Genomic DNA, 24,477 nt, shown 5'->3' on the forward strand with positions numbered 1-24,477 from the left:
AGGAGACTGTGGCATCATCTGGATAGTATGTCTCTCCTAAAGATCTGGTCACCAGATGGATGTTGTAGAAGCTGCTTCTCTCATCCCTAAACAATCCCACAGTTGTAGGAGCTGACATTAACCTGCAATGCCCCGATAGCCTCATCAATGAGGATTTCCATCTCGACTCCTCCAGGTCCTTTCTTATGCTCCCTCTGCTCTCGAACCTGGAGAAGTACTGTGTGTTCCGATACCTGGGAAGGTCTTGCCCGGAGCTCCCGGAGCTCTTAGGCTGCAGCTGGGGTCCTGCCTGATGCCCCAGGCACATGGACCAGCCTGAAAAGTTCTCATGCCTAATGGGCTAAGCTTCTTTCAAGTGATCACGGAAACGGTTCTGGCTGTTCTTACAGAGACTCCTCAGCCAGAGAGGAGAAGCAGGGTCTTGTTCTTTAAGCCCAGGGCCCCATCTCCAGAAGGTTAGGGCTGCAGTCAAACTTTGGAGCACACCGACCTGGGTTCCAGACTCATCACCAGTTAGCTGTGTTACTCTGGGTAAGTCACCCCCTCTGGGCCTCAAGTTTCCTTCTTTGTAACTAGGACTAATCAATGGGAAGATTTAATGAGATAATACATGAAAAGGGCCTGGCACATATCGGGAGCTCAAGGTTGGTGCCTTCCCTTTTCCCTTGTTATGAACTGGAAATGAAGACTGGAAAAAGAAGGGAGGTGTCGCAAAATGAGGTCGGGTCCCCCCAAATGTCGAAGGTGTTCTCCAGCTCAACCCTCCACGATGCATGGTACGCCGTATCCACCAAAGCCTCGCCCCCAAGCCCTGTTGTTCCACTGTTGTCCGCCAGGGGGAGAAAGGGCGCACGTTCGCTTGCGGGTAGGTTTCGCTAGCGCGTTCACAGAACCTTGAGAGAGCGCGGCCTGGCGCGCTCCTGAGTCTCCGGGGGACGTGCGCGCTCAGGAGGCTGGACGTGACGCGGCGCTAGGTTGGGCTTCCCTTTCCCGCGTGCTTGGAGCTGCCCAAGGTTGAGGCTGGGGGACTTGGGGGCCCGAGGAGAGCGGCACGGGTGTGGAGTGTAGGGCCTGGAGCTCTGCAGGCATTTCTTCTTCCGAGACCAGCTGTCATCTTCGTTTTCCAGAGGGAACGACCTCACTCCCTTCAGAGTTAGTATTTTCTTCCCCATCATGGATGATCAGGAATTCCAAAGAAAGGGAAGAGAAGGGACATTCACTGGGCACCCTCTGACATAGGGACGGTGCAAGGGAAGTGGACCAACCTTAGGGGCAACGATTCCCCCATACTAGAGGAGCTCTTGGATTGGGGTTCGCTTTGTTTGAAATTCGGTAAATACAGAAAAGTAGAAGGAGGAAAATGGAAATAATCCTCATTTCCTCACCGCAAAGGATCTCTTGTTGTCTCCTATAAATGTACCCTAAAACGTTTGTTCAACAAGTATTTATTGAACACCCACCAACTATGTGCTTAGCATGTTAGGTTGTGTGGGACTGCAGAGGAAAATGAATGATGACCAGGAAACAGGATTTTCAGAAATCTGCAAATGCGTGCATGTTAGTGTCTTAAAGGGAAACTCCCATAGCAAAAGCGAAGACAATCACCTTAGGAAGATTTCAGAGAAGAAAACCAACAGAGGGAATTCCCTGGTGGTCCAGTGGTTAGGACTATGTGCTTTAACTGCTGAGGGCACGGGTTCTATCCGCTGATCTGGGAACTGAGATTCTGCAAGCCCTGCAGGGAGGGGGCGACAAAAACACAACAAAACAGCAGCAAAACAAACCAAACCAAACCACACACACACACACACACACACACACACACACACACACACACACACACACAGAAGCTGTGAAAATGATAAAGGCATTACAACCTGTATTTGAATTGAATTGCACCTGAGAGAATATATATGGGAAAATTATTTAGCCCAATTCTCTGATTTTTTTCTTGCAAGGTTTTTATTTGACTTAAAGTCACAAAATAATGCATGTTAATTGTATACAAAATTGTAAACACTATCAGAATTTTAATACTCATGAGGAAAATGAGGCCCAGAAACGCTAACTAACTTGCTTAGAATCTAGTAAGTCTGGGACCAGATCTCAGATTTCCAGGCTGGTACTGTTTCTGTTGTATCATGATAGGCAGATGTGGTTCTGGCTTTAAATGAATTTCTCACATTATTATTATTATTATTTTTTAAGAAGATGTTGGGGGTAGGAGTTAATTAATTTATTTTTGCTGTGTTGGGTCTTCATTTCTGTGCGAGGGCTTTCTCTAGTTGTGGCAAAAAGGGGCCACTCTTCATCGCGGTGCGCGGGCCTCTCACTATCGCGGCCTCTCTTGTTGTGGAGCACAGGTTCCAGACGCGCAGGCTCACTAGTTGTGGCTCACGGCCCTAGTTGCTCCGTGGCATGTGGGATCCTCCCAGACCGGGGCTCGAACCCGTGTCCCCTGTATTAGCGGGCAGATTCTCAACCACTGCACCACCAGGGACGCCCTCTCACATTATTGAGTTTCAGAGCATTCGTCCTGGAGGGAAAAAGTCTACAAATTTAATCAAAGCTTGAGTTCTCAGATAATAATTAGTTCTTGGATAATTCTTACTAAGGAGATAGTCTGTAAACATAATGAATAGCTTTTGGCTATATCATAACTTGTAGTAGACAGCAGGAGCTATATTGGAGAGTAACTAAATACATTTAATAAATATGGTAAAAAGTCAGATGGATTCTCATCCTTGTTAAATTCCAGGGCATCCACACTTGAATTAGCTCCTGTGAAAGTTTATGCAGAACCAGGCGGGTGGCTGTCACTCCCATGATGGAGGAACCACCCAGCTTGCTTTCTCTATGATTCAGAACGTCTTGATCTTTCTTCAGTCATGAAATGGGCAGGATGTGGGACTGTGAGACCAGGACTCAGCTAGAAGCCCTTACTGCACACTACATGGTAGGGGAAAGAAGGCCTTTGGAAATATCCTTTTTTTTTTTTTTTTCTTTTTGTGCGGTACGCGGGCCTCTCACTGTTGTGGCCTCTCCCGCTGCGGAGCACAGGCTCCGGATGCGCAGGCTCAGCGGCCGTGGCTCACGGGCCCAGCCGCTCCGCGGCATGTGGGATCCTCCCGGACCGGGGCACGAACCCGTGTCCCCTGTATCGGCAGGCGGATTCTCAACCACTGCGCCACCAGGGAAGCCCGGAAATATCCTTTTGAAAAGATTCTAGACAGAAGATCCAGAGTCAGACCTTTGAAGGAAAATGATTAGGATGCTATAGAGTTCTTAATTTGGTTGTACATCAGAATCACATATGAAGCTTCTTAGAAATAAAGCTTCTGGGGCCCAACCTCACAGCCTCTCCCCTCTTTCAAATCTGTGGTTCCCAGGGCACTTAGATTGAGAGCCAGTCTCCTTACCATGGCTCATGAGGTCCACAGGATCTGGTCTTCACCCACCTTTCTCACTTTATCTCTGAGTGTCTAAGCACTTTCTTTCCCCATCTTTGTGTATCATTTATGTCTCAACTGAATCGTGTTCCCTCAGAGAACCTTCTTTGATTTCCCATCATGTTACCCAGAGACACCCACACTCTCTAGTGTATTTCACCCTGTTTTATTTTCCACATAGCCTTCCTCTCTCTTTGAAAGGCTACTTTGTACTTCTTCACTTGTTTATTGTCCATCTCAGGGGTCTCTCTGGCCCGCCGCCATTTAAAAAAAAATTATTTAATTTATTTAATTTTTGGCTGCATTGGGTCTTTCCTTGCTGCACGTGGGCTTTCTCTAGTTGCGGTGAGCAGGGGCTACTCTTCGTTGTGGTGCGTGGGCTTCTTATTGCAGTGGCTTCTCTTGTTACGGAGCATGGGCTCTAGGCACACGGGCTTCAGTAGTTGTGGCACGTGGGCTTCAGCAGTTGCGGCACGCGGGCTTCAGCAGTTGCAGCATGCGGTCTTCAGTAGTTGCGGCAGGTGGGCCCAGTAGTTGTGGCTCATGTACTCTAGAGCACAGGCTCAGTAGTTGAGGTGCATGGGCTTAGTTGCTCAGCGACATGTGGGATCTTCCTGGACCAGGGCTCGAACCCATGTCTCCTGCATTGGCAGGCGCATTCTTAACCACTACACCACCAGGGAAGTCCCCGCCGCCTGTTTTTGTATGGCCTGAGAGCTAAGCGCAGTTGTTACATTTTTAAATGGCTGGAAATAATGAGAAGAATCACGACAATGTATAGACAATGTTGCCTATGTGATAGGGGCCTTGCAGAGCGGGGAAAGGAAAATAATTAAGTGCAGATGCTTTTCTGGAAATGAGTTTGAGACTAAAGAAACCTCTGTGTCTTAGAAATGAAGCTCTGTTATTGAAGAGAAGCAGATGATAGAAAGACTACAGGAGAGGCAAGACCCACAAGACAGGGTCAAGGAGTGGGCTTTGAACAGGTATTATCAGAAATAAGTGTGCCTGGGGACTTCCCTAGGTGGAGCAGTGGTTAAGAATCCACCTGTCAATGCAGGGGACATGGGTTCGATCCCTGGTCCGGGAAGATCCCACATGCCATGGAGCAACTAAGCCCGTGAGCCACAACTACTGAGCCCACGTGCTGCAACTACTGAAGCTCACACGCCTAGAGCCTGTGCTCCGCAACAAGAGAAGTCACCCCAATAAGCCCTCGCACCGCAACGAAGAGTAGCCCGGCTTGCCGCAACTAGAGAGAAAGCCCGTGGGCAGCAACGAAGACCCGATACAGCCAAAGATAAAAAAAGAAAGAAATTAAGTGTGCCTGGGGTGCTTATGGCTTGTAGGATTATAAGAGCACCTCTTGTTTGGGGGCCAGGGAGGAATGGATACTTGAAGTAATAAGTGGAATATTCCTTAAGGAAGAATATCACTGGGCACCTGCAGTGACCCAAACGCTGAGACCCCGAGGTTTACAGCAAAGTGTTTATTCACGAGGCAGGCGAGGAGACAGGGGAACAAATCTCAGATCCGCCTCCAGGAATGAGAGGGGTTGGGGTGTTTATGGGATAAAGAAGCAAGGCCGTCTGAGGCCCGGGGAGCGTGGGGAAACGTGATGAGAATAAGAAAAGACGAGGTAATCCACGTTCTGTTCTGCGCAGGCGCAGCTAAGCTACTGGGTTCTTCACGGGCCGGCTGTTGAGCAAATGGCGCCGTTAGCACGTTCTGAGGGTGGAGTTGGGGTCCCGCTGACGTCAAAAGGTCACCGCAGGGACACTTGCGCATGCCCAGAGGGAAGGCCCGCGCTCTCAACCAGTCTTAACCGGCTAGAGCTCAAACTGGACACGGCCGACAGGACGACAACTCGGGCAGACTTCTTATCGTTTAGGCTACGCGAAGCTTAGCGGACATGCAAGTTTTGTAAAAACAATTAAGGTGAGCCCGATCAGTGAAGGTAGGTTACAGTGTATTATTATTTATTAAGGAAGTTGGAGTTTCATGGATCTGACTGAAAACCACCCTCGGTTTCACTTGTTCGCGTCTCGGGTGAGAGGGTGGACATAAATGGAAGGAAGGTCAGTAGAGACGTAGGTCTCCGTGGGAAGTGCTTCAAACCTGGGATTCACCATGAATTTTCACAACGAGTAGAAGCTGGGGGACATGGCATAGGAGTGGTGGCCCTGGGGAGGGGACGGGCGCAGGGGAATGACCAAGGGGAACAGGGGTCTAACATGCCCATCTCACCTGGAGAATCCCTGTGCTTCTTGGTGGACGGCCTCACGGTGCCTAAACAGCCCTAAGGCTCTTACCTGCCAGGCAGAATAGCACTTTTTCCTTTTTTTTCTAGTTTGAAAGATGTTTGTTTTTTTTCTTTCTTCTTTTGTTTTTTTTTTTTTTTGAATAGCACTTCTTAGATAGGGAGTCAGTGAGTTAGGGGGACCTAACACTGTTTTCATTCTGCATACAAGAAAGATGATGCTTCCGCGTGGTCCCTCGTAATATCCAGGCCAGATAGCTGAGAGGGGCAAGTGGTAAGGATTCTCCATCCCCTGACTTTTCCCCTCCTGTAATTTCCTTACCTGTTAGCCACAAAGTACAGTAAGTCGCCTACATACAAACGAGTTCCGTTCCAAGAGTGTGTCTGTAAGTCCAATTTATTCGTAAGTCCAAGAAAGATAGCCTAGGTACCCAACTAACACCATCGGCTATATAGGACTGTACTGTAATAGGTTTATAATACTTTTCACACAAATAATACAGAAAAAAACCCACAAAAAATAAAACATTCTTAATCTTACAGTACAGTACCTTGAAAAGGAAGTAGTACAGTACGACAGCTAACATACAGCGGCTGGCGTCGAGGGAACACGCAAGAAGAGTTACTCACTGGACGAGGGAGAGGAGGTCAGCAACGGGAGACGGAGGGCGAGCTGCACTTTCACTCATCCCTGAACGCACGTTCGCATCTTTGAAAGTTCACAACTTGAAGGTTTGTATGTAGGGGACTTACTGTACCTGGGATCCTAGACGATTGCTAGGGTTCCTATTGTGAAGACCTCACAGCAGCATTTAACATTCTAATATTGTGGGTGGGTAGCAAGGGTGGACAGAGAATCCTCATTGCCTTGTGAAGACTGGCCTTGGGGCGGGCGCTGTGAAGGCCCTTCACTCGTGCACCATTGTGCGTGGGGTAAACCCTTCGACTGATTTTGGTGACTTATCCCACTCAGTCTGAGTCGCCAGTCGCCTAAGAAGGAGATCATAGGTGAGTGCTGCCTCCTTCCTGCTGTTTCCCTTCTGTTCCGGCAGCACAGCGGGCCCCCCCCCCCCCCCCCCCCCCCCCCCGCCCCGTCCCCGCCTCTCTGTCTCAGGAACACTGGCCTCAGAGGTCAGAGGAGATAAGCCCAAATCAGCCTGATCCTTATCTTGCTTATTACCTCTGCTTCAACGTGGTGGTTTTAAAGGGTCACAGTTCTTACCCCTCCCGTGTGATTGTCCCCAGTCCACAGCCTTGTTTTTTTTTGTGGTACGCGCGCCTCTCACTGTTGTGGCCTCTCCCGCTGCGTAGCACAGGCTCCGGACGCGCAGGCTCAGCGGCCATGGCTCACGGGCCCAGCTGCTCCGCGGCATGTGGGATCTTCCCAGACCGGGGCACGAACCCGTGTCCCCTGCATCGGCAGGCGGACTCTCAACCACTGCGCTACCAGGGAAGCCCCAGGGCCTTGTTTTGACAACTCACCCAAGGGCAGAGCAAACCCAGCAAACAGTATAGCTTACTTTTAAGGTAGGTTTAACATCCTTCCCCCTCACCCAAGTAGATACTTCTATGGAGCACACTTTCTGGAAAATAACCCCATAGATGAGGTTTGATATCTCCCATTAGAAACTTGCAGTCTTTGGAACTCAAATCTCAAAGAGGCCTTGAGCAGCAGAACTGACTTTGGGGGACTGCAAGGGACTTTAGAGAACATTTAATCCGTCATCTTATTGTATTTATTTAAAAAAAAAACTATGGAGGGTCTACTGCTTAGGACGCATTTTCCTATGTGTTTTGGATGACACAAAAGTCATATTAAATATCTCTATCTTCCTCTCCTGCCTTCTTTCTGGAGAGCTCTCTGCCTCCCACCAAATATTTTTTACAGACCCCACACTTTTCTGCCTCTGTGTTTTTCCTAGAAAGTCCTCCACACCTGACAGCCCCCTTCGACTGGCTTCCTCCTGTCACCCAGGAGTCTCTGCTTAGCTGCTGTCATCTCAGGAAACCTCAATTCCCTCAGTCTGGGTTGGGGACCCTTTTCTTTTCCAGCTTATCCTGGACACATCTCTGTCACTACATGTACCATGTGATGATGCAATTGTGAATTTTGTCATCTCCCCTTGACTGTGGACTCTTTGAGGTTAGGGACTGAACCTGTTTATCTTTGAGTCAGACCCATATTCTCCTTGAGCAAAGACTAGCAGGAGAGAGAAGCCATCATGAGGCTTATAAAAGGAGTGTGTCAAGGTGGGCATGGCAGATATCATGAGAACAGTAAAAGAGTAGCATTAAGTCACTAACGGCTTCTTGGCAGTAGGCTAGAACTAGAAGTCCACCTCCAGCTGAAGGAAGTAGCCCGGGAAGGAGTCACTTCCTTCTAGACTAAAGACCTTGAGTCCTGGGGAGGTTCTATCAAGCGTAGAAGCCCGAGTCATCAACAGGTGAATGTTCTGATTGACAAGGCGGTGAAGCGTAGGGGAAGGAGCCCAAGACGGGGTGTCAGGAGACCTGGTTCTAGTTCATACTTTGTTCCATCTGATCCACTTTGGTCCACATGAGAACCCACTGGCCAAATGGGACTCCCCAACATGTCATGTCTTTTCCTCGACCTAGAGCAACTTCTGGCCTTTTCCACTGTCTTCTGGTCAGAATACTGCTCTCCTTTAATATCCAGCTCAAATCCCATCTCCTGAGTGAAACCTTCATCTTCCAAACCAAGTATGAGGTGAGAGTATCTCCTCTTTGCTCTGAACCCCTATGGAAAAAGGTATATACCTCTTTTAGGAAACTTAATCTTGTTCTGCTTCACTGTTTACTTATGAACTTCTCTTGTTTCTCCTACTAAATTACCCCCATTAATTTTCCCCTCCTTGGGAGCAAAGATCGTATTTGTGGAGCTCCCTTATTTTATTACCTAATTTGTGGTAGATGCTCAAATATTTGTCGACTGAGAGAAAGATTCCCTTTTATTCAGTAAAGAGTCGTGGCCAGTGGCGTGGACTCCGAGCCACTCACAAGCTGTGTGACTCTGGGCAAGTTACTTAAGCTTTCTGTGCATCAGCTTCCCCGACAGTAAACAGGAATAATAGTACCTACTTCTTGAGGCTGTGTTAAGGAGTCAGTGAGCACTTAGCCTGCAATACTGTGTTAACCATTAGTCCAGTCCTCCTCGAAGAGTGTCAGAGTGGGAAATACTGTCATCAGTATGGAAACACCAACAGGTAATTCGAATTTTTCCCTCTCTGACTTAGTGACTTCTTCCCGCATCCCCAAATCTGCTGTGACTGAACCACTGGTGAGTTGTAAAATCCTCCCAGACGGCTTTACGTTGTTCTAGATATTTGCATGGATTCCTTGGTTTGGGTGTACAAGTGAGTTTGGAAAAGTAAGATTCTGCGTTGTGTTTTCCAGTTAATCTTATAGATTTATTTGTTAATTTGCATTTGTTTTGTTTTTACAAGAAGGAATGCCTTTAGATAGGTTCCTGAGGACACACAGAGGTTTTTCTATTAGTGGAGTTCATTAGAGATAGAGCAGTGATGTCCCAGAGGGTTAACAGTGACCAGGTCCCTGAGTAAAGTCAACGTCTTGGGTTGATTAACACAGTTTACAACTTAAGTGAACAAAGACAGCTTTCTATACCAAACACTCAAACAAATGAAGATTCCTGTAACATTCACGGGCTCGAGGCTACAGACAAATGATTCTTAGAATCATGAAAACAGCCCTTCTAATATTGATGGAAAAAGCTCTTTGACCCTTTAGGAGAACTAAAGGAAGGACCTACTGTATAGTACAGGGAGCTATACTCAGTATTTTGTAATAACATGTAAGGGGAAAGAATCTGAAAAAGAATATATATATATATATATATATAAATGAATCACTTTTTAAAAAATAAATTAAGTTGTGCCTAGTCTTAGTTGTGGCAGGCGGGCTCCTTAGTTGCAGCATGCATGTGGGATCTAGTTCCCTGACCAGGGATCAAACCCAGGCCCCCTGCATTGGGAGCACAGAGTCTTAATCACTGCCCTACCAGGGAAGTCCTGATAACTGAGTCACTTTGCTGTACACCTGAAACGTTGTAAATCAACTGTACCTCAATTTAAAAAATAAGTAAATAAATAAAATAAAATGGGAAGGTTAAAAAGAAAAAGAAAACTAAAAGATCCTGAACTCCAGTTTTTGCAGGACAGGATACAGAACAAGTAAAGATTTAACGTACATTTTGTGGTCCCTAGTATGTAAATATTTCCTCACCTATTTCTTATCTTTCTGGAAAACCAAGGTTAATGGCTAGCCCAGGGCTTGCCTTTCTTAAGCACTTCTATCTACACCAAAAGTATTTGGTATTATAGGTTTTTTAATTCCACCGGCCAAGGTTGGATTATCAGATGAAAGAGGTTGAGATGCTACAGGGAGAAGAGGTGAGAGAACGTAATTAGTGGAGTGAAAGGGAGAAGAAACATGTTGCTCTGATTGTGATTCTCTGCTCTGAAACACAGCGAAGTTGGGTCCTGCTGGCCCTTGGCCTGTTCTGCTGCCCTCCACCACAAATAACTTGTTTCAGAAGCTTTTCCTGTTGTAAGGCCTGGGTTGCAGCCGTGCTTTTCACAGTACCTGCATCTGGCACCAGGGGGAGGCCTGCAGGGAAGGGGAGCCTTTTCAAGCCCTGCTTTCTTTCAAGGAGGGGACAGACTACAGACACCCTTCTTTGGGATCTTCCCTGGAACGGACCCAAGCTTGTCTGCCTGTCCCCTGCTCCGTACAGGCTGGGGTGGGGTAAGGAGGAGGCTGCCTGGGTGAGCGTTGTCCTCCTCTGCAGTTGCTTCTTTCCTTTTAAGGACATTTATTTTGTCTCTGTTCTGACAAACAAATAATGAGATTTTCCATGGAGGACTGGACAATCAGAGGAACTTCGAGGCAGGGGGCCTGTTCCTGCTTCTGTACAGCTGTGCGAGGGGGAACGGAAGGAGAAGGGGGGAGAGACCTTAGAAGGCTTAACTGTGCATCCTGAGCAGGTTTTATGTTTCCATTAAAAGAACACTGCAGTTTACCATCATCATGCACTGAGTGCTCCCCTGCAGCTGAGAGGGAGTTCGGGACAGTAACCATGGAGACATGGCACTCCCAAAAGCAGCATTCCGCTGTCGGAAAGCTGGATCCAGATTGAAGAAGACCAACGGCCTGAGGAGGTTCAGAGGTTAGATTTCTCTGAGCTTTAGACATTGGACTACGTCGTTGAGTCACTGAGGTTATGAGAGGCATAAAGAAGCAATCCCAACATATTCTCTGGTCCCATTTGTATGAACTATTCAGAACAGGTAAATTTCTAGAGTCAAAGTAGACCAGTGGATGCCTAGGGCTGGGGTAAGGTATAGGATGGAGAGTGACTGCTAATGGGTACATACAGAGTTTCTTTTGGGGATGAAAAAAATGTTCCAAAATTAGGTGATGGTGGTGATTGCACAGCTCTGTAAACCACTGAATTGTACACTTTAAGGAGTGAAATTTACGGTATGTGAATTATATCTCAATAAAGCTATTAAATAAAAGCTTCCCCTACCCTGTCCCCCAAGAAAAGCAAATTCCAGATCTAACTTTAGTTAAGGAGGCAAATGTCCCCTCTGAGGATGGGGTTATAGATGAAATAAGATTGACTGTGAGCTGATGTTTGCTGAATGAGGGTGATGAGTACTTGGAGGTTCCTTATGTTATTGTCTCGACTTTGGTATGTGTTTCAAAATTTCAATAGTAACAAGTCAAATGAATTTTTAAAAACTAAAACACACACAAACCACCTAAAATGCTGTGAGAAATGAAAAGACAGAAAATGGGCGATGGTAAAAGCTGAATCCCACAGTTACCACCTAAAGAAGGGTTATCTCACGTGTCAGGGAAACATGAAGAGAGCAGGTTCTGTTGTAGGCATTGAGAACCTGGCCGACCAACAAAGAAATCTAGAAGGTCCATAGCTGATAATTTGCATCGTCACTAGTTTTTCTTATCTTTCTTCAAGTTTTATTTTATAGCTACCAAAAAATGGGCGAGAGAATGGCTGGGCAAGAGAATGCCAAAGTGAAAATAATCTGTTACCTTTTTTGAGACAAAATAAAGATTTTAAAACAATCACTCTGAAAACAGCATGGTAAAAAAAAAAATTCATGTGAATATGAAAGGATATGTATAAGAAAAAGTAGGTCTCCTTCCTATGGTGGACCTCAAGTGTTTGGTGTTTTTTAAATCTTTTTTTATTGACGTATAGTTGATGTAGGGCCTCAAGTTTTATTCCCCAGAGACAATAGCCAAAACTACCAGCAGTTCTTATAAATGCTGAATGTGTGTGTTTGTGTATGCGCTTGTGCACACGCGCATACAGGTATACACATACACACTTACCTTTTTTCCTATATATATGAGTGTATGTATATATAAGGCATACCTCAGAGTATTGCGGGTTCAGTTCCAGAACACAGCAGTAAAGCAAATATCACAATAAAGCGAGTCACATGAATTTTTTGGTTTCCCAGTGCATATAAAAGTTGTGTTTACACTATACTGTAGTTTATTTAATGTGCAATAGCATTATGACTAAAAAAGGAGAATATACATATCTTAATTAAAAATACTTTATTGCTAAAAAATACTAACCATCATCTGAGCTTTCAGTGAGTCATAATCTTTTTGCTGGTGGAATGTTTAAAATATTGGGAGAATTACCAAAATGTGGCTCAGAGACACAAAGCAAGCAAATGCTCTTGGGAAATGGTGCCAATAGACTTGCTAGAAGCAGGGTAGCTGCAAGCCTTCAATTTGTAAAAAATGCAAGCACAATAAAGAGAAGCACAATAAAATGAGGTAAACCTGTGTGTGTGTGTGTGTGTGTGTGTGTGTGTGTGTGTGTGAGACCTTGCTTTTTTTTCACTTAGTTTGTCTTAAAGGAAACGATGGTCACTTTTTTTTGGCTGCACCATGCGGCATGCAGAACTTCCCCAACCAGGTATCAAACCCACACCCCCTGCAGTGGAAGCGCAGAATCTTAACCACTGGACCGCCGGGGAAGTCCCTGATCACTTTTAAAATATCACTAAAATATCCCCCTTGTCCCCCACAAGTTAGATGGTGATTTTCAGGGACAAAAGAGAAGTCTCAGCCCTACAGCAAAATAAATCTCTAAGTCAGGCAAAGGACAATTCTCCCTTTGCCTTTCATGAAAGAATCATAGGCCCCCAGTAGGTCTGAAATCAGGTCTGGAGGCAGGACTGGGAGAAGAAAGAAGGAAAGACATCGAGGAGCGTGGGGCAGTCAGATCAGAGTCAGGCTCCATGCTCTTAGTCTGACTGTCCACAGTCTTGTGTTCTCCCCACCCAGGCACCTTTGAACCCGTGGGGAAAAGTCCTGATCCATTTCTGAGTGTTGTAGACCCTACTTCTCCTCTATTACTGCAGGAGTTTCCAAACACAAGCTGCACGCTGGGGTTTGCCCTGGACCCGAAGGAAGTGCTTGGGTACCCCGGACGGTGTGTGTGCAATGTGTGTGAGAAGGCTTCCCAATGTGTTGGGAAGGCTTTTCCTTCATTCTGAAATTATTTCCTTCCTTGTTTTCTTCTTTTTCTTTCTTTCTTTCTTTTTTTTAAAAAGAAAATGATGTTGATAGTGTTCCCCTTGTCAAATATCTTTATTGACAAAATTAAAAGACAAGTATTTGTATTAGAAAAATGTTCTAAAATATATGTTGGGCTCCACAATTTAGATTTCCTGGGTAGTAAAATTGAGAATAAAAGTGTTGGGAAGCACCATGTTGTCATACAGTGAGCCCCTTTGTCAACACAGCCTGTCCACCCTGTTCCTACAGACTGCTCTCCTTGCCCCATTCCTGTTCGTGGAAATCCTCATCATCCAGGCTCAGCTCAGAATGCCACGCCTGCAAGCACAGAGAGGTTAATAAGAGAAGAGACATACCTCAGAGTTATCCCCTAGTAGTATGAGAGTGACAAAGGTCGTATTACAAAATTGTGGGAAGGGGGAGAGTGGAAGGATTATTCAATAAATAAATGGGAAGTACAAGTGACCAATAAGCGTATGGAAAAAGTGCTCTCTCTGAATAGGTATCAAAGAAAAACAAAGGAAAACATATTCTATAAGTATTTTTGGTTGGTTAGAATTCAGGGAAAGTCTCAAACCCTGCTGGCATAAATTGGGAGATGAAAGAAGGATCTAGATACCAACAAAAGGGAAAGAAACACTGGGTAGGTAAAAACAGCAAGGGCCCATTGCAAAAGTTTTCAAATTCTTTTTTTTCTTTTTCTGGGTAAATTCCCAGAAATACAATTATTGGGTGAAAGGGTATGGACACATTTAAGGCTCTTGTTTCTTTCCCAAATGATGCTGATTTATCCTCCCATTAGTACAGGAGAAAACCAAGCTTTGAAAATTAAAGATGAAATAACCTATGAACCAAGTGAGAAAGTATAACAGAACTATGACTATATCTAAGCAAACCGTTGAGTGCTTGGGAATCTCAGGGAGTCTAGTCCTGGCTCTGGATTCTGGGCTTGGCTTGGACACCAGACTGAGCTGTGAGCAAAACTCCTGCTTTTTGTGTCTCATCTTGTGCAAGTACTAAAAGAGAGTCTTGGACTAACTGATTTTAAAAATCACTTGCAGCATTAATATTTTATAACTCTAGGGACTTCCCTGGCAGTCCAGTGGTTAAGACTTCACTTTCCAATGCAGAGGGTGTGGGTTTGATCCCTGGTTGGGGAGCTAAGATCCCATATCCCTCCTGGCCAAAACACCAAAACATAAAATAGAAGCAATATTGTAACAAATTCAATAAAGACTTAAAAAATGGTCCACATCAAAAAAAATCTTAAAAAAAATTTTATAACTCTATAATAGCAGTTTCTATACAGCTTTCAAAGGTTTGGAGCATTTAACAGAGGAATAATAGCTGACATTGTCTGTTTCTAGGAGCCAGGACAAGTTGATACCCAGTGGAAGGAGTCCTGAGCAGAAGTGCATGAAATGTCTGGTGTCAGTCTGTGGATGACCAGCCTTGTCCATTGGTACATACATGTAAGACCTCCTTTGGGGACCCCCACCATTACCTGGGGGAGCACTTAGCTTGGATTTGTGGGTCCACATTGTGAGGTAGAGGCAAGATCTGTTACTGAAGGCAGAAGAGCAAGCATATTGATTAGGTATGTCCTAACTGTACTTTTAGTCAACAGTTATTATTTTTTTATTTTTTCAATTTAAAAAATAAATTTATTATTTTCAGTTATAAAATATATTTCACATAATTTAGAAAATCAATCTAGGACTGAATTTAGAAACTCAATCTAGCACAATGTAAACGTTGAGAATTATGTTTTATTTAGCAAACTTCCTGAGGACTTCAAGCCCGGGAGGCAGGCTCTGGGACCACTCTGAGGGATGACTCCCAAGAGGGAGGGGAGGAGCCAGGATATGTAGTTTTTGCAACAAAGACCAGGAAAGTCTGAACGCCAAAAAAAATATTGTTAATTAAAGAAAACCAGATATCTCAATTAATGAATGCAGTGCTCTTCTACGTATGGGAAGATGCAAAAGTCTGGGCTCATTAAAATCATTCCTTTGATATGCAGTTCAGCCAACTAAGGCCGGTACCCTGTGCTTCCTCACCCTGGGTCTCCTCAGGACGCGCCACTGGGGCTGGCTGCTGTGTTTGACTGCTTGATGGCAGATATCCTGTTGCCATCCCGAGTTTCCTCAGGGCTCACCAGCGGGGATGATGGCTGGATGGCTGCAACATCCTTTGTTTACTGATATGGCAGGCAGTGTTTCTCATTCACAAGCCCCTGAAGCACCTTCACTGTGTTTGCCACTAGTGAGCGTTACCAGGACACGGAGCAGATGCTCCAGTGCACAGTCACAGGCAAACAGCAGCGACAGGACAGCCACTCAACGGGCAAAGCTTAACTTGCAAACTGTGATTGTAAAGGGAATAGGAGCTATAGGTCATTGTCCCAAAAAAGTAGTGTTTATTTGTTCTGAGGTTTGGTGCTTCCGAAACAGGCCTTCTGGGAGGGAAATATAATGCTGTCGGAGTAACACCAGGATCTGGTCTCACCTCCTTGCTCATTTGCAGAAAGTTCAGAATGCAGTTAACTGAGCTTTCAGCTGTAGCTGGGATGGCAGCCCCCCAGAGAGCTCTGAGGGACTGTTCTGAAGACCTAAGGGAGGAACCGGGATACTTAAGAGATTTGCTGGGGAAAAAAAATGTAGTCGAACCTTAAGAGATTACTGCTAATCACAAAAAACAGTCATTTCAAGTTAACTATTTTAGTGCTTTTCTCTGCATGGGAAGATGCAAGAGCCTGGGCTTATTGAATCATTCCTTTCGTATACATCTTAACTATCTAGGGCCAGTATCCAGTTTTTCTCCATCCTGAATCCCCTCAGGGTGCACTGTCTGCGGTGCCTGCAGTGGCTGATGGCTTTACAGTGGCAGTATCCTTTGTTTATTGAAACAGTAGGCAGGCTGTGATCTTTGTCCTCAGTACTTTCAGATAAGCAGCAGACAATACAGGAGTCAGGAATCATCAAACCTTGTATTTATGTCCCATATTTAAATTAGATTAGGAAGATAAATATTCAGTTCTGGAGCTGGGAGGCCAGCCTGTGGTCCTGACTTATACCCACAGGTTAAGTGCTTCCCGGTGTGCATGAAGCAAGGGCAAGGCCGCCAAGGTATCTGGACCAGCGGGCCAAGTGCTGCAGGGGTTGGGTCTCCTGCACTGATTGACACTTCCCCTGTGACTTCCTCCATCCCACAAGCTGGTCAACGAGCTTTAAGGAACCCCACCATCAAATGAGTCTTTGAGATGAGGATATGGCGAGGGCCATGACTCCTGGGCAGGGTGTGGGGAAGACTGGAGCAAAGTGAGGCCAGGCAGGGCATGGCAAGGGTAAAAAGCAGCATAAGAATTGGCCAGAGTCAACCGAGGCCCCTCCAGCAGGCAGCCCTGTTAGGTATCTGGATACTGGAAATGAGGGGGGGCAAGAGGTAAGGACAGATGATGCGCCACAGAAACAGAGGGCTTCTACCTGCTGCAGCACTCAAGTTTCCCAAAGGTCACAGGCCCTGAGAAGAACTTCCTCCACAGAGGGAAATGGTGATACGGTATCCATTGAGGACTGGTTCCAAGATCCCGGTCCACACCAAAGCAGGTGCCCTCTCAAGTCCGTTGTATAAAATGGCATAGCACAGTCGGCCCTCCTACCTGGGAGGTGGAACCGTGGCGGGGCGGAACCGCAGCAAGCGGAGGTCTGACTGTATAAAGGACTTTTGGGGCAGACACACCCGAGTTCCAGTCCACACTTTAATTCACCAATTGAGTAATCTGGGAAATTTATGTGTCAGAGTCTCTGTTTCCTCCTGGAAATGGTAATACTTGCAAACCTTTTGCAAACTTTCTATACAGATACATACAATAGGTATGTAAATTGCTATCAATTAGTAAGCACTCAATAGATATTAATTCTCATTATTGTAGTTGTTCTTCTGTTTTCTTTTTCATCTTCTCCTTTGCACTCTCTAGCATTTAAAAGGAAGCCTCCCCTGTTTTGCCATTTAAACCTTATTTCCTTCTTGTCCCTAAGGGCTCTCAGTCCTAGCTTTAGACAGGAGATCTGTGACTTACAGACTCTGAGGGGTGCTTGAGGGTTAACTGAAGACAGAGCAAAAGAGGGGCCTCCTCTTGGGTTATGCAGAGGTAGTGGTCTCATCATTTCCTCTCCAAATTCTTAGTGGCACAGCCAATCTCACCTCTGGGAATCTTTCCCTGCGCAGAAAAGCACCAAATGTAAAGATATATGAACAAGAAAAATGGATTGCATCCTTTTTTATAGGGGCAAAACCTTTTCAGAATATCCAGAATGCAAGCTCCCTGAGGGTAGGAGCATTTTTTACTATGTTCATTTCTGTATCTCTAGTGCCTGGGACACTCACCAGCACATGAGAGGCTTTCAGTAAATATCTGCTGAATGGATGAACGACACCATTCACTAGAGCACTGTCCTTTATATTCTATTAAAAGAACTGAAGGAAGTTTATTAGTATGAGGTGTCCAGAACACATTCATTTTGATGAGTCCTTTCATCTGTTCTTCTTGTGCACATATCTTTATAATAATTCTCATAGTGGAAAACTGCAGGGAGTCCCATGGCAACAGGGCCTATGCTTTGTCAAAGAGACACACAGGTTCCCTCATTTTGTGATTTAATCTACCAATAAAGCAGGGAAGAGGAACCCTTGCCACAGCATCAACACTTCCACTTTTGCAAATCTGGAACTCCAGCCCCAACTCTCTCAAGGGCCCAAGGCCAGCATTTCTGCCTTTGTGCTTGTCATCTTCCAGAAGGGAAGGTACGTCACAGGTCAAACACCGGCCCACGGTCCCTGGGACTGTCGCAGCTTCGTCCGGGGCCCCTCCAGAGCCGGCAGCCTCAGTGAGGCCGCCCTCCCCTCGGGCTCCGGGGCAGTTCCGTGATGGCGGTGGGAAGAGACCCTGAGCCGGGAGTTTCAACAGGTTTTTTTTTTTTTTTTTTTTTTTTTTTTTTTTTTTTTTTTTGTGGTACGCGGGCCTCTCACTGTTGTGGCTTCTCCCGTTGCGGAGCGCAGACTCCGGATGCGCAGGCTCAGCGGCCATGGCTCATGGGCCCAGCCGCTCCGTGTCATGTGGGATCTTCCCGGACCGGGGCACGAACCCGTGTCCCCTGCATCGGCAGGTGGACTCTCAACCATTGCGCCACCAGGGAAGCCCAACAGTTATTTATAGAACACTTGTTCTGTGCCAGGCACTGTCCTAGGCTGTAAATATTTAGCAGTAAGAAAAAAAGCCTTTCCCTCAATGGACATTCTCATGGAAGGGAAAAGCAATAAAGAAAGCAAATAAGTGAAATAAATAGTATGTCAGATGGTGATAAATTCTATGGAGAAAAATAAAGCAGAGAAAGAGAATGGAGTTGTGGGAAAGATCACAATTTCTATTTTTTTAAATTTTATTTTTAAAAATTAATTTATTTTTGGCTGCACTGGGTCTTCATTGCTGCGCACGGGCTTTCTCTAGTTGCAGCAAGTGGGGGCTGCTCCTGGTTGCGGTGTGCGGGCTTCTCATTGCGGTGGCTTTTCTTGTTGCGGAGCACGGGCTCTAGGCACACGGGCTTCAGTAGTTGTGGCACACAGCCTTAGTAGTTATGGCGCACAGGCTTAGTTGCTCCGCAGCATGTGGGATCTTCCCGGACCAGGGCTCAAACCCATGTCCCTTGCATTGGCAGGTGGATTCTTAACCACTGTGCCACCAGGGAAGTACATAATTTTTAAATTTTTTAGAGCAGTTATAGGTTAACAGCAAAGTTGAGAAGAAGGTACAGAGATATCCCATGCCAAGACTCCCGCATTAACAGCATTCCCCATCAGCTTGGTACGTTTGTTACAATTGATGAACCTACATTGACACATCATCAACATGTTCCAAAGTCCATAGTTTACATGAGGGCTCACTCTTGGTGTTGTATATTCTGTGCATTTGGACAAATGTATGATGACCTGTATCCACCATCGTATCATACCGACTTGATACAGGGAGGAGGAGGTATTGAATAATATCCTCCAAACTGAGAAGGAACTTTGAGACAGAAAAACGAAGCAGGCAGCTCCGAAGTACAATTATGAAATTTATTGTGGGGAACTTACATATGTGTAGGAAGGCTTGGGCAAATGGACAATCCAGAGGGTACAAGGGGATGTAAAGTGGCCAAAGCTAAAAATAGAATCTGACTACCAAGTGAGAAGCATGGCTGCACGGACTGGAACCTGGGTTTTTCTTCCCCCCGGTGGGTATCATGACCATTAACTATCTGCACCAGCAAAAGACATTCTTCCAGCTTTCATATCAGATGAAGAAGGTAAGGGTGAAAGTTGATAGGGAACTTATCTGGCTTGGGCGCATTCTTTGTGAACACAGAAAGGCGAGGGAATAGAACTGCGGTCCTAAGATGGAGCTGACAGAATGGAGTCAGTGTGGTGTGGTTCCGCCACACAAGAGCATTTTCACTGCCGGAAAAATCCTCTGTGCTCTGCTTATTCATCCCGCCCTTCCTCCTAACCCCTGGCAACTGCTGATATTTTTACTGCCTCCATAGTTTTGCCTTTTCCAGCCTGTCATAGAGTTGGAATCATACAGTATGCAGCCTTTTCGAATTGGCTTCTGTCACTTAATAATATGCATTTAAGTTTTCCTCATGTCTTTTCATGGCTTGATAGCTCATTTCTTCCTAGCAATAAATAATATTCCATTGTCTGGATGTGCCACAGTTTATCCATTCACCTACTGGAGGACACCTTGGTTGCTTCCAGGTTTTGACAATTGTTGATAAATTTGCTTTAAGCACCCATGTGCCAGTTTTTGTGTGGACATAAGTTTTCAACTCCTTTGGGTAAATACTGAGAACATGATTGATGGATCATATGGTAAGGATAGGTTTAGTTTTGTAAGAACTGTCAACTGCCAACTGTCTTCCAAAGTGGCTGTACCATTTTGCATTCCTATCAGCAGTGAGTGAGAGTTCCTTTTGCTTCACATCCTTGTCAGCATTTGGTGTTGTCAGTGTTCTGGATTTGGGGCATTCTAATAGGTATGTTAGTGGTATCTCATTGTTGCTTTAATTTGCATTTCTCTGAAGACATATGACACGGAGCATCTTTTCATGTTTCTAACTTGTGTATGTTCTTTGGTGGGGTGTCTGCTAAGCTCTTTAGTCCATTTTTTAATCAGGCAGTTTGTTGTTTTATTCTTGAGTTTTAAGAGTTCTTTGTATATTTTAACAGTCCTTTATCGCATATATCTTTTGATTTTCTCACATTCTGTCACTTGTTCTTTCAGTCTCTTGACAGTACCTTTCACAGAGCAGAATATCTTAATTTTAGTAAAGTCCAGATAATCAATACTTTCTTTTATGGCTCATGCCTTCAGTGTCATATCTTTAAAATGGTCGTCTAGATTTTCTCCTGTGTTAGCTTCTAGAAATTTTATAGTTTTGCATTTTATATTTAGGTCTGTGATCCATTTTGAGTTAATTTTTGTGAAGAGTGTAAGTTTTGAGGATTCTAGATTCATTTTTTTTACATGTGAATATCCAATTGTTTGAGTATCACTTAAAAAATCTATGTTTTCTCCATTGTATTCCTTTGCTTCTTTTTTTTTTCCTTTGCTTCTTTATCAAAGATTGGTTGACTATATTTATATGGTTCTATCTGGGCACTCTATTTTGTTCCATTGATCTATTTGTCTATTCATTTATCAATGCCACAATGTCTTGATTACTTAGCATTATAGTAAGTCTTGAAGTCACGTGGTGTCGGTCCTCCAACTTTTTTCTTCTCCTTCAATATTTATTGGCTCTTCTGGGCCTCCTCTTTAGAATCAGCTTGTCAATCTTTTTATAAAATAACTTGCTGGGATTTTGATCGGGTTTGCATTGAATCTATAGATCAAGTTGAGAAGAACTGACATCTTGACTATATTGTCTTCCTATCCAGGATCATGGAATACCTCTCTGATTATTTAGCTTTTCCTTGATTTCTTTGAACAGTATGTATGCAGTTTTCCTCATACAGATCTTGTATGTATATTTTAAGATTTATATCTAAGTATTTAATTTTTGAGGTGCTAATGTAAGTGGTATTGTGCTTTTAATTTCAAATTCCACTTGTTCATTACTGGTATATAGGAAAGTGATTGACTCTTGTATGTTAACCTTGTATCTTGCAACCTTGCAGTAATAGCTTATTAGTTCCAGGAGCTTTTTTTGTCAATTCTTTCAGATTTTTCTACATTAAACAATCATGTCATCTGTGAATAAGGACAGTTTTATTTCTTCCTTCCCAAGTGGTATATCTTTTATTTCCTTTTCTTGTCTTGTTGCATTAGATTTCCATTACAATGTTGAAAAGGAGTACTGAGAGAGAACATCTTTGCCTTGTTCCTGATCTTAGTGGGAAAGCTTCAAGTTTCTCACCATTAAGTATGATGTTAGCTGCAGGGTTGTTGTTGTTGTTTAGATATATATTTTTAAAATTAATTAATTAAATAAAATTTAAATTTTTGGCTGCACTGGGTCTTCCTTGCTGTGCACGGGCTTTCTCTAGTTGCAGTGAATGGGGACTACTCTTTGTTGCGGTGCACCGGTTTCTCACTGCAGTGGCTTCTCTTATTGCAGAGAGTGGGCTCTAGGCGTGCGGGCTTCAGTAGTTGCGGCACACAGGCTTCAGTAGTTGTGGCTCACGGGCTCTAGAGTGCAGGCTCAGTAGTTGTGGTGCATGGGCTTAGTTGCTCTGTGGCATGTGGGATCTTCCCAGACCAGGGCTTGAACCCCTGTCCCCTGCACTGGTAGTTGGATTCTTAACCACTGCACCATCAAGGAAGTCCCAGGTATTCTTATTAAGTAGAGGAAGTTCCCTCTATTTCTAGTTTGCTGAGGGTTTTTTTTTATCGTGAATACATGTTGGATTTTGTCAAATGCTTTTTCTGAATTTGATATTAATATGATCATGTGATTTTTCTTCCTTAACCTGCTCATGTGATGGATTATATTAATTGATTTTCAAATGTTGAACCAGATTTGCATACCTGGAATAAACCCACTTAGTCATGGCATATGATTCTTTTTATACATTGTTGGATTCTATTTGCTAGTATTTTGTTGAGGATTTTTGCATCTGTGTTTATGAGAAAAATTGGTATGTAGTTCTCTTTTCTTTGTCTGGTTTTGCTATTAATGTGATTCTGGCCTCATAGAATGAGATAGGAAGTATTCCCTCTGCTTCTATCTTTTGAAAGAAATTGTGGAGAACTGGTATAATTTCTTCCTTAAATATTTGGTAGAATTCACCAATGAACCCAAACTACTTTCTGTTTTGGAAGGTTATTAATTATTGATTCAATTTATTTAATAGAAACAGGCCTATTTCTATTCTTCTTGGGTGAGTGCCTTTCAAGAAATTGATTCATTTTATCCAAGTTATCAAATTTGTGGGAATAGGGTTGTACATAGTATTCCTTTCTTATCCTTTTAATGTCCATAAGCTTTGTAGTGATGTGATGTCCCCTCTTTTACTTCTGTTATTAGCCGAACACTCTTTTTTTCTTAGTCAGCCTGGCTAGAGGCTTGTCCATTTTATTGACCTTTTTACTGTTTTTTATTTTTTACGTTTTAAATTTTTTTGGCTGTGCCATGTGGCATGCAGAATCATAGTACTCTGACCAGAGGTAGAACCTATGCCCCCTGCAGTGGACATGCAGAGCCCTAACCACTGGACCACCAGGGATTTCCCTTTATTGATCTTTTTAAAGAATCAGGGGCTTCCCTGGTGGCGCAGTGGTTAAGAATCCACCTGCCAATGAAGGGGACACGGGTTCAATCCCTGGTCCGGGAAGATCCCACATGCCACAGAGCAACTAAGCCTATGTGCAACAACTACTGAGCCTGCGCTCTAGAGCCCTCAAGCCACAACTACTGAGCCCTTGCGCCACAACTACCGAAGCCCTCATACCTAGAGCCTGTGCACCACAATGAAGAGTAGCCCCTGCTTGCCACGACTAGAGAAAAGACCGGGTGTGGCAATGAAGACACAAAGCAGCCAAAATAAATAAATAAATTAATTAATTAAATTTTAAAAAAAGAATCAGCTTTGTTTCATTGATTTTCTCTATTGATTTCCTGTTTTCAATTTTATTGATTTCTGCTCTAATGTATTTTTTTCTTTTTGACTGTGTTGGTTCTTCGTTGCTGCACGTGGGCTTTCTCCAGTTGTGGCCAGTGGGGGCTAATCTTTGTTGTGGTGTGTGGGCTTCTCATTGTGGTGACTTCTCTTGTTGCAGAGCATGGGCTCTAGGCATGTGGGCTCAGTAGCTGTGGTGCACAGGCTTAGTTGCTCCATGGCATGTAGGATCTTCCCGGATCAGGGCTTGAACCCATGTCCCCTGCACTGGCAGGTGGATTCTTAAACACTGCAACACCAGGGAAGGCCCTCTGCTCTAATTTTTTTAAAAATATTTAATTAATTAATTTATTTATGGCTGCGTCAGGTCTTAGTTGCGTCACTCGGGATCTTCGTTCAGCAGGCAGGCTCTTTGTTGCGGTGTGCAGGTTTCTGTCTAGTTGTGGTGCTCAGGCTCCAGAGCGTGTGGGCTCTGTAGTTTGTGGCACATGGGCTTAGTTGCCCCAAGGTATGTGGGATCTTAGTTCCCTGACCAGGGATTGAACCCGTGTCCCCTGCATTGGAAGGCAGATTCTTAACCACTGGACCACCAAGGAAGTCCCTCTGCTCTAATTTTTATTAGTTCATTTCTTCTCTTACTTTAGATTTAATTTGCTCTTCTTTTTCTAGTTTCCTAAGGTGGAAGCTTAGATGATTGATTTTAGATCTTCTTTTCTAATCTATTTGTTCAATGCTATAAATTTCCCTCTAAGCACTGCTTTCACTGCATCCTATAAATTTTGATAAGTTGTGTTTTAATTTTCATTCAGTTCAAAATATTTTTAAAGTTCTCTTGAGATTTTTTCCTTTCTTTCTAAAAAATTTATTTTTAAAATTTATTTATTTTTGGCTGTGTTGGGTCTTTGTTGCTGCATGCGGGCTTGCTCTAGTTGCGGTGAGCAGGGGCTACTCTTTGTTGCAGTGCGCGGGCTTCTCATTGCAGTGGCTTTTCTTGTTGCA

The sequence above is a fragment of the Kogia breviceps genome, chromosome 19, assembly GCF_026419965.1.
Source record: "Kogia breviceps isolate mKogBre1 chromosome 19, mKogBre1 haplotype 1, whole genome shotgun sequence".
Classification (NCBI taxonomy): Eukaryota; Metazoa; Chordata; class Mammalia; order Artiodactyla; family Physeteridae; genus Kogia; species Kogia breviceps.